General features: G+C 39.5%; 1 long non-coding RNA gene across 1 annotated transcript; it reads left to right on the forward strand.

Moving 5' to 3' along the window:
- The first annotated feature begins 1666 nt into the window (after positions 1-1666).
- On the forward strand, positions 1667-10885 carry LOC113926288. Its single transcript, XR_003521268.2, has 3 exons — positions 1667-1747; positions 9364-9437; positions 10644-10885. It is a non-coding gene; the product is annotated as an uncharacterized LOC113926288 (long non-coding RNA).
- The last annotated feature ends 514 nt before the right edge of the window (positions 10886-11399 follow it).

Below are 11399 nucleotides of genomic sequence, written 5' to 3' on the forward strand. Positions count from 1 at the left end.
CACCAGCTATTAATATTACAGGCACACCCAGGAGGTACTGCAGGTTTGGTTCTGGACCACCGCAATAGAGTGAGTGTTGCAATAAAGTAAGTCAAATGAATTTTTTGGTTTCCCAGTGCACATAAAAGTTATGTGTACACTCTACTGTAGTCCGTTAAGTGTGCAATGGCATTATGTCTAAAAGAACAATGTACATATCTAAATTTAAAAATACTTTATTGCTAAAAATGCTATCATCTGAGCTTTCAGTGAGTCCTAATTAGTGATCACAGATCATCATAACCAATATAATACTAATGAAAGATTTAAACTATTGTGAGAATTACTAAAATGTGACACAGAGACACCAAATGGGCAAATACTGTTGGCGAAATGGCCCTGATAGACTTGCTTGACCTAGGATTGCCACATTTTTTTCAATTTGTAGAAAACGCAGTATCTGCAAAACACAGTAAAGCTAATAAGTGCCTGTACATATCTAGAAGAAATATGAAAATCTAGCACACGTGTTGGTGCTGAAAAAAATATGTTTAACTCAGTGATTCCTGGCTATAGTTGACTTTTAAACGTTTTTCTGAACCGTTTTCTCCCCAGCTAGGCTGTTGTTTGGGATCTGACCAGGTGATGTCACTATGGGACCGTGAATGCAGGCCTGTTTCAAGGCCGTTGGTTCAGAGAAATTTTGGATTGATGTTCTAGTCGCCCGGGGAAAGATAACCTCCCTCCCACCCAGCGCCAGCTTCCGCCCCAACCTCCTCTCTCCCCCTGCCTGCATAGTTTATAAAATTGAGAACTAGCTGATGGATTTAATTTTGATGGAGAATTACCTGTAGGCAAGAGGGCAATCAAACCCATACTGTTAAGGAGAGGGGGCCGAGATAATGAATCTATTATCTCTGTTTATAAATGGAGAGTGTCAGGCTAATAATCTGTCAGTTTCTTTTTCCTACGCTATAAGCTTTCATTTCCATCATTAGGTACAACTAACTTAGAACTATCTATAAAGGGGCTGATTAACTGGATGGTGGATTTTCTAGACTTATGTCCTGTATCCTTTTCTGTGCCTGCCCTTGATCTATTTGGGCTATCACAGAGTCCCAGCTGGACTTGAGACTTCAAATCAGTCTCTTGGTCACAAAGTTCTAGAAACTGTGGGGATTTGGTATGGGGGAAGGTTTAGAGGAAGAGCTAATAAGAGTTTTGTAAATACTTAGAGTCATCACTTTCTATCCGTGCGACAAATCATATACAGGTTCTCAGAGGCCACAGGGGATCACTTTATTTATTTATTTATTTTAATTTAACTTAATTTTTTTTAGAGAAGGAGAGAGAGGGGTGTGGGCAGAGGAAGAGGGAGAGAGAGAATCTTAAGCAGGCTCTGCACCTGGTGTGGAGCCCGATGTGGGGCTTGATCACACAACCCTGAGATCATACCTGAGCCAAAATCAAGAGTTGGACGCTTAAACAAAACAGAGCCACCAGGTGCCACCGCAGGGGATCACTTCAAATTTAAATTTAAAGTTGTATTAGAAGAAGAGTCCTACTGACTCACGGTCACTAACTGTACACCTCCTGCATTCCTTTGCTAGAGTCGCTGTAACAAAGTATCACAGCCTGGGTGCCTTGGCCAACAGGAATTTATTTTCTCACAGTTCTAGAAGTCCAAGATGAAGGTGCGGGCAGGATTGGTTCCTTCTGAGGCTCCTCTCCTCAACTTGTGTCCTCCCGTGGCCACCCCTCTGTACAGGTGAGCACCCTTGGTGTCTCTCTTTGTATGTCCTAATTTCTTCTCTGCACAAGGAAACTAGTTAGATTGGATTAGGACCCACCCTAAGGGCCTCATTTTAATTTAGTCACCTCTTTAAAGGCCGGTCTCCAAGTGCAGTCACATTCAGAGGTGCTGGTGATTAGGGCTTCAACATATGAATTTGAGGGAAGAACACAGTTCAGCCCATAATACCCTTTCCACTCCCCTTACTGATCTAGATTGATAGATCAGCATCTGGGATGCTGATGATTCAACAGAAATATGTTTCCCAATTTCCTTAGCTTCTTTATGTCTTTTTGAATCGCATAGAATAGACTTGCCAAAAGCCTCTTCATAACCATGAGATCTCAGGGAGCCTCAGGATATCCAGGGATCCCCCTGAAGACCACAGAACCTGGGACAACAGAGATCTGCTTAAGCCAGTAGGAGCCGTGGCTCAGGCTGGGGTTCATGATGAGATTTTGGTTGACCCCAAAGTGCCTTAACCTGGACTCTTTCCATTCATCCTCAGGCTATAGATAAACATTTTTTTAGGAACGTATACCAAGATGCTCTAAAACTTAAATTATTGAAAATACAGTTAATGCAAAAATAATTGAATTGAGATCGTGCTTTTGCTTTGTAGTATAGATGATTTAGACTTTTACTAAACTAAATTAAAGTAATGCAAGTTAAAATAATGTGCAGATATTGTACGTTTATTATAAAATTAGTAGCATGATAATAACATGTTAGAAAATTTAGAAAGTATAGATAAATAAAAGGAAGAAAAATCAGTTACAACTCTTAACATAGGATTATTTATCTTTTCTTTATTTCTCTCTGAAGAGATCATACTACAAATACTGCTTTCCAACAAAGAACAAATCTTAACTGAAAAGAAGGAAGCTTCTCCTAAATTGGTAACTTAATAGAATGTATGACTAAATTAATTCAGTCATGTCTTCATTAAATGTTATTGAGCACTGATCACACCAGGACTGTGTTAGGGCTGGAGACATTGCTGTAAATAAATAGGCAAAATCCCTGATCTCACGTTCTAGTGAGGAAACACAGAGCAAATAGAAAATCCATAAAAGTACATTTCATTGATTCCAAATGCATATAATTGTTGAAATATCTTTGATACTGAGTTGCATCTTACAGTCACCATTGGTTTGTATTGGTCACTGCCTGAAACTTGTGACACCAGAGACTGCACAATGAAAGTCAAGACCTTGGACAAAAATTCTAGAGACAGTGGGTATCATCAGTCTTTTAACCTCTGTGAATGGATGGTCATGAGGTGGCAGTTGGAACAGTGATGAATCTGAGCAATGTAAAGCAGCCTCCAGGAAGAAAGGCTCCAAAATAGGCCCACACTGCATGATACAAAGCTGAGTGGGAGCCCAGGTCCAGTGAGTTTAAGGTCACCCATGAATTTATTTTAAGAAATGTTGCATGGCCAAAGATTTTAAGGCACCGAAGATGACATTGCATAGCAAAACATAAACATAAGATGGGTCTGGGTTTTCAGTAAAAACTTAAAAAATAAAAGGATGGGTCTGGGTAAAAAAATGATTCAAAAAGTTGCACTCTATGAAAAAGTTTTAGCGATATCTTAATCAATTTATTTCACCTTCTACAAACATGTGTGCAAAAGAAATAGCTGATAAAAATCTATGCCTGATTTGGTTTAAAAAAGCTCTCTCAATGAACATAAAATGATTTTCTGTGAGGTAAGGAAGCAGTGTTTCCTAGTGGAAATGGAGGTAGTTTTTCTCTCAGTGGTACACATAAAATCCTGGTGCATGTCTCAATAGTGTTTTAGATTCTATGAAATATGGTGATGTATCAGGTGGTAATAAGTCACTCATATAAATTCAAGGTAAACTTGGAGGCTGTATTAGTTAGCTCAGGCTTCTATAACAAAATGGCACAGACTGGTGACTTAAACAATAGACATTTTTTCTCACAGTCCTGGAGGCTGGACGTCTAGATCAAGAAACCTGAAAATTTGGTCTTGGTTCCTGATCAGGAGGCTCTTCTTCCTGACTTTCAAAAGGTCCTTACTTGCTGTATCTGGAAAGAGAGATAGAGATAGAGAGAGAGAGAGAGAGAGGGAAAGAAAGCATTCTGGTCACTAATTCCATCATGGAAACTCCACCCTCATGACCTCATCTAAAACTAATCCCCATCTGTCCAGGGAGACCTTTCCCTGGTTCCTTCTGCTTCCTCTGCTCAACCAATAAAAACTAATGTGCAATATGTCAGAAAGGGTGTGCAGAGTTGTCGTCATTTGAGCCATATTCAAAAAGGAAATAAATGGACTTTATAAATGGATTTGAGTTGCCTCTCACTAAAGTTGCTTGGGGATTATTTAGTTCTTTCAGCATTTGCTTTGGATTTGGCAAAAATGTTAAATAGAAGAAGTTGGCTTTCAGGAGGTAGACATCATTTTGGGTAAATTTCCTCTTTTTTGGTTAGTGTTCTAGACATCACCTTATAAGGACCTACTGCCTCTAAGACCCCATTCCATCTTTCTACCTGCCCTATTTCCCCTACACATTCTTGCTGTCAACACTTACTTTTAGGAGATAACTTATACTAAGTGGTAAATGACTGATAAAAGCTTAAAGTGTACCCCTTCTTAAATGCTGTGTATTTTAAGTGGAATCAGTGCTTTGAGGTAAATAAGTGATTTTTTTTTTTACAGTAGATTTTAGGTCATAATCATTAAATAAAAAACTTGGTCTCTACCATGCCACCTAGAGGTCATGTAGGAAAACTTAAATCATCACAGTTAACAACCACTTAATTTTCTTTCTAGAAATGTTGGTTCTACTTATGAGGAAACTTCCTTGTTGTTGTTGTTATTCTACTTATTTCCTATTGCAAATAATATATTATTTATCAAACATCCCTCAAACTCAAATGTATGTTTAGGGAAAACCTGCTCCTTAATTCTTAACAACAAAGGCCCTGATTCTAACTCTGGAGAGTTCTATTTTACCCTTAATTTCTTTGAACTGCTTCTGATTTTTATTTTAAAACATGTATAAGATGGTAAGGTGATATCTATGTGTTGGACTATGACTTGCGTTTTTGAAAAGCCCTGAAAATAATAGATATAAATAATATATTTCATTTATACTCCTTCTTATACTTATGTCTGATTATTCATTTTATTTTAAAAAATTGTGATTTCTTGATTTAAACATGTGTGACTTTTCTTTTTAAGCTTAAAAGACTTTTTCTTTTTTTGCTATTAATACCAGCCAGTAGGATTATAACCAACAGACAGTGCCTGCCATCCTGAAGAATGTATACAGTTGACTCCTGAACAACACTGGGATTAGGGGCACCAAACCCTCCCCACCATGCAGTCAAAAATCTGCATGTAACTTTTGACTCCCCCCAACATTTAACTACTAATAGCCTGCCATTGTCCAGAAACCTTACCAATCACATTAACAGTTGGTTAACACGTATTTTGTAAGTTATATAACAATTAAATGCTGTATTCTTATAATAAAGCAAGCTAGGGAAAAGAAAATGTTATTAAGAAAATCCTAAGAAAGAGAACACGCATTTATAGTACTGTACTATATTTATTGAAAACAAACAAACAAACATGTATAAGTGGACCACACAGTTCAAACCCATGGTGTTCAAGGGTCAACTGTATTTGTTATAGACCAGGTTTGGTTAATATCATCTGGACAACCATGTTTTTTTCACCAGATCAGCCTAATTTAATGTGAAGTTTTGGGAAAGTATGTTCTCAACAGTGAACAATGACCACATAAAAATCACTATACTGTTAACAGGTTTAATCAATCACGATGGCAGCATTAAATGTGCTGCACTCTTCTGTGACATAGTGAGGTTGTCCTCTCTCTCTGGTCCTGCATTCTGTCGCTCACGGAATGGGAGTCTACTGAGGACCACAGCAGGAAAATGAGGAAGCACGTGTACAAGGGCTTCTTCTGTAGTTCTGACCCTCTGGACATGGAGCCAAGCTCTGCTCTTGTTTTATAAGCTTCAAGACCAGTGGTGGGGAGAAATAGCCCATCTTTGGTGCTCCTGTCACTAAAGAGGGACAAGAGAGGGAAGGGCATCAAGGACTGCCTTTCCCATGGAAACACCAACCATGTCAACAACCCGAGCAGCACGGTGCAGTCAGATGGAAGAAGCTGTTGACAGATCATGATCCACAGCCATTTTCTTCAAACAAAGTTCATTTTCTTCTTCTTGACTCCCCCAGGGAAAGGAGGAGTTCAAGGGCAGAGTCATTTAATGTTTACTATACCTCAAGCCCTGCCTTTGATGTCAGTATCATTCCTTTCATCTCACCACTGAGGAAACACTGGGCTCAAAATGGTTAAATCACTTGTCCAAGGTGTCACATGGATAGCAATAGAAGAGTCAAGCTTTTGATTCCTAAAATAGAAATTTCTATTTTTTTAGAAAATCATGTTGTTTGCTTATATAGATGATATACTTATAGAACTTCAGATCTTGTATTAGAGGTTAAAAAAATGTTTTTAACTACATGTCTTAAAGACAGAAACTCCTGTTACAAACTTTTGGAAAAAGTAGAACATGCATAGGTTTTGTAATTGAACATATCGGGGCTTTAAGTCCACACGCTACTGTGAGCTCTTGTGCAGTATATTTACCCCTCCCCCACTGCCAGTTCTTCGTTTACAACATGAAAATGCTTGTCCTGAGAAATAGTAAGCACCAGGTAAATGTTGTCTTTTGTAGAATTCTAAATATATCACATGAACTGATCACAATAAAGAAGTTTCTGTTAAGGATGAGTAGTTTTTTTTCTTTTTTTGAGGCTGATAGCTTTTATTTTTATTTTTTTAATTTAAATTTTAGATAGTTAACATACAGTGCAATATTGGCTTCTGGAGTAGAATTCAGTGATTCATCACTTACATACAACACCCAGTGCTCATCATAACAAGTGCCCTCCTTAAGGATATGAGTATTTCTTAAAAATGTGAATTTAATTAGTCTTCACATGTCTGTACTGTTCAAATATAATAATTTGGTCAGAAGTGTTTAGTTGATAATTTACCTGTTGATAAAGCAGTTTCAAACACACTATACTGTAGAAGTGAACACATTATACTGTAGATGTGTGAAAAAAATGTAGTTGTCTTTATTGTTTTTAACTTAAATGTGTAGTACTCTTGAGCCCTATTCTCACTGATGCTAAAAGACACGTTTTTAAAAAGATTTTATTAATTTATTTATTTTAGAGGGGGAGAGAGCAAGCAGGGAGAGGAGCAGAGGGAGAGGGAGGGGGAAAGAATCTCAAAAAGATTCCGCACTGACTGTGGAGCCTGACGCGGGGCTCGATCTCATGACCCTGACATCACGACCTGAGCAGAAATCAAGAATGGAACACTTAACCGACTGAGCCACCCAGGCACGCCCCAGAAGACACTTACATTTGACAACTAAATATAATGGTCTCTTTCTCTTTAAAATAGTCCTTTTCAGATAAATTGGTTCAATGCAAAAACTTCAAATTCCCTTGAAGGGTCTTCTCCTGCCACTCACTCTTCTCCAGATGGCATCTGAATGAAGGGAGAAGCCCATAAGTCCTTCTGGGGGCTGAGGTGTCCACTCCTTCCTGGCCACTTTGTACCTTGACAGGGATCTGCTGAAATATGGCAGTTTCTGCGTGGGCCTTGGGCATCCTCCTATTGCCTGCTGGGGAATTCGGTGGTCCCTGAAATCTGAGATCCCTTTGAACTGACCCCAGACCTCCATGGCCTATTGGTTCTCTTAGTACTTTCACTTAAGAGTCTATTGAAGGAAGTGAACAATTAAAGAAACAATTTGCATAAAGCCTAATAAGTGCTGTGGTAGAGGAAGTACTGCGTATCAGGGGATGTGCAAATCAGAGGTGGAGGGAGGTAAAGTAGAAGTAAGGAGTGTTTAGGTGCAGCTGGGAGCAGCAAAAGATGAGGCTGGAGGAGGGACCTGGGACCATGTGAGATGGGCTATAGCAACCACAGGAAGTGTGGTCTAAGAGCACTGGGAAGCCACTGAAGTTTCGTTAGCAGATGAGTAACATGGTCACATGGTCTCTGTGGGCTGTACTGCAAGGGCCAGATCCAAGGGGTCTGTTACATTGGTCGAGGTATTTGTTTGAAGAAACATATGACTAGCTCAGCAAAATCCCCCTTTCAGGTCATGGGTTGGCATCCAATATCATTAAACACAATTGCTTTTTTTTTTTCCTGGAGAAATAGAAATCACTAACATACACTAAAATTTTATCAGAAAATTTTAACTTACTGGAAATTCTATATATTCCATGGTTTATTTCCTACCCATGCTCCATTGAAAAATTAATTATGAGGGGCGCCTAGGTGGCTCAGTTGGTTAAGCATCTGCCTTCAGCTCAGGTCATGATCCCGGGGTCCTGGGATGGAGCCCCACGCTGGGCTCCCTGTTCAGCGGGGAGTCATTGCTCCATCTGCCCTTCCCCACTGCTTATACTCTCTCTCACTCTCTTGCTCATGCACTCTCTTTCATAAATAAATAAATAAAATCTTAAAAAAAAGAATAATTATGCTACCAAAACACTCAGTGGATAATGACTTAAAGATGAAAACACATACATTTAAAATCTGATGGGATTATAATCTCCCCGTGTTTAGGTGACATGTTGTGGACCATTAAAATGATCAAAAGATCAGTGCAAGACACTGAGATTTGGGGTACAGTTTGTTACCCCAGCATAACCTGTTCTGATGAACATAACTCTATTACATCATAAAATAATATTATCCAAAATATGGAGCTTTAAAATAGCTCCATTTCCTAGGGAGATGGGAAATCTGAAAACAGTGATTAACTTGGCTTCTGCATGAAAACGGATGCTTCCCAGGCATTTAGGTGTGCCGTCATAAGAAAACGTAGGGTGATGGGTTAGCCAGGGAGAGGAGGAGAGATAGCTTTCTCCAGACCAAAATGTGGCCCGGGCAACCTTCCTCTCAGACCTCCCCTTGTAACTGGCGGCTGCTACCCTCCCTGTCCATCTCCCTTTCCTTCTAGCTTCCTAGCTCATTCCTCGTTAAGCTCCGAGGGAGACATGCCAGAAGCATTCCCTGTGAGGATGCATGACTTTGTTGCTTTCGATAAATGGACTGACATGAAGTTAGCACCCAGGCACTTTGCTTTAAGATGCCTATCTGCTTGAACTATCTGTCTACAGATTCTGTACCATAGGCAGGGGGAATATCTGCATCCAGTTTACAGGTGCTCAAATGACACAATTGTGAACAGTTTAGTGAAAGTCTGCAAAATTCAAGCAAATAACTTGCATCCCTTTTTTGGGGGGGAGGGTCATGTGTCAATATTTCTGTCCTATTTAAGGAGTTGTAACATTTAAATTCCAGTCTTTGATTGTATGGGTAGGTTTGGTTTCCTGTTTGTTAAAGTTCCCTGCATGGCAGTTATGGCTATCTTATTATGTGAGTTAGTTCTCGGTGGTGATTATAAAATGTTCTTATTTTGTGCCCTTTTGTGCCTTCCCATGCATCCATGTGCTGTGTCGTTTTATGTCTGGAATGCTAATGGAATAGTTGAAGGAAAGAGCAGCTGAAGACATGGGCTCTGATCCTGTGGCCTGGGTCTAGTTCCGGGGATAGCAGCAGTGGTAAGTTTATAAAGCAAGGTCTGTAGAGCTGGAACTTTGATCCAAAAGGTAGTGAAGGCAGGCAGAAAAGAGACCTCAACATTTGTTGCTGAGAGAATCAGGAAAGAAGATTTGGGATCATGAATCTTTAAGCTGAAGGGTTGTCTTTTTGGCAAATGTCACTAGTCGCTGTAGGTAAGAGAGAAAATTAGAGGGAGAAGTTTATGGCTGCATGTTATGTTTAATTCCATAGATTTATAAGGGAGATTGGCTGGTTTCCTTGAGTTCTTTAGAGGGAAGTCTAGGGTGGATTTTATGGAATGGAAACATGGCATGTGAGGAATCGTCTTTCCCGTGTCACGGAAAAGGCATGTTTTCTCCTAGGGATCTTGCTTTCCATTTCCAAATCTTTAGATATTTTATGTACTTATCATCCCCAAACTATTTGAAGCAGTTCTTGAATATTTGGCCTATAGATTAAAAAAAACAAAAACAAAAACAAAACCTACATGGTCACAGCATAAGAATTGTAAAAGATACATTCATGTCTTTTTAAATGTTAGTGGACGTGGTCTGAGGTTACGCACAGATGAAAAAAGCCAACTGCTACCTTCGAAAGGCAGAATAGCTTGCAATCTGTTCATCAGAATGCCAGTCAGAGTGGCTTACAAGTTTGTGCCTTCTCCTTGTGGTACAGGGTCAAAGTAGGAGAGCTGGGCACCGATTGGAGTAAAATCCCCATAAAAACGTTCTTATTTAGGGACACCTGGCTGGCTCGGTCGGGAGAGCATGCAACTCTTGATCTCAGGGTTGTAGAGTCAAGCCCCATGTTGGGTATAGAGATTATTTTAAAAATACAATCTTAAAAAGAAATGGTTGGTGGCTCAGTCGGTTAAGCGTCTGCCTTTGGCTCAGGTCAGGTCCTGGGATCGAGCCCTGTGTCAGGCTCCCTGCTCATCGAGGAGTCTCCTTCTCCTTCTCCCTCTGCCCCTCCCCCTGCTCATGCCCATTGTCTCTGTCTCTCTCTCTCTCTCTCTTAAATAAATAAATAAATAAATAAATAAAATCTTTAAAAAAATTTAAAAAGTTCTTGTTTACATAGAAGCCCAGAGTTGTGTGACTTTTGTGTCTCCCGGCTTTAGGGGGCCTTCAGGTAGTCTTTCGGTGCTGAAGAGAAAATGCAGTTACTTCACTCAAGGTTATATTTTCTAATGTCCTGTTTTTCAGGTAACTGTCAGGTTATGAACCAAATGCTCCAGTGGATCTGCAGCCCGGCTACTTTCAACTGGGAAGCAATTCTGTGATGCTGGTCTCGGTGAGCACACAGCACCTGTGTCAACTCATGTGCATTGGAGGCCTTCCAATTCTTGACTAAAGCTCTCAATGTAACAGTATGTTTCCTAGTGAAAATCACTTATTTTTCTTCACTACCAAATTAGAATCCATTGTTTTTTTTTTTTTTTTTTTACCATGTGTTATACTTGTAAAAGCAGCTATAATCAAATTTTAGGGGTATGCTCTACCAGTAGTCATTTCTACAATTAAAAGTGTGATGTTAACTAATCTGCAGATGGACTGCACTTCTTTGTGCCTTTTTACCTTCTCCCTTCTATAAAAGGACATAGAATTTGTAAAGGTTTCCTGGAAAGAAGGGCAGAGGCGTTACTGTGAGTATGTGTGTATTTTCTAAAACATTCTTTTATGTTGCAGATGCTGTGAGCTTCCACATTTATATAGTCAGTAAGGCTTAAGGCAGATGTGAAGAGCTTTGGTTGGTCCAAAATTTAGTTTCCTTAGAAGAGAGGTATAGAAAATTTGGCTGGATAATAAAGGAATCCACTGGAACTTTGAGCCATTTTTTAGAACATGTTTTACCTTACTTCGGTTAGCAACTTTCCTATTTTATTTCCTTACAGTTTGGTACAGGGAAAAACTTATGCCATTTGGAGTTGGAATAGACACAGGGCAAATTCTCTGTCTTTT

The sequence above is a fragment of the Zalophus californianus genome, chromosome 7 (assembly GCF_009762305.2).
Source record: "Zalophus californianus isolate mZalCal1 chromosome 7, mZalCal1.pri.v2, whole genome shotgun sequence".
Taxonomy (NCBI): Eukaryota; Metazoa; Chordata; class Mammalia; order Carnivora; family Otariidae; genus Zalophus; species Zalophus californianus.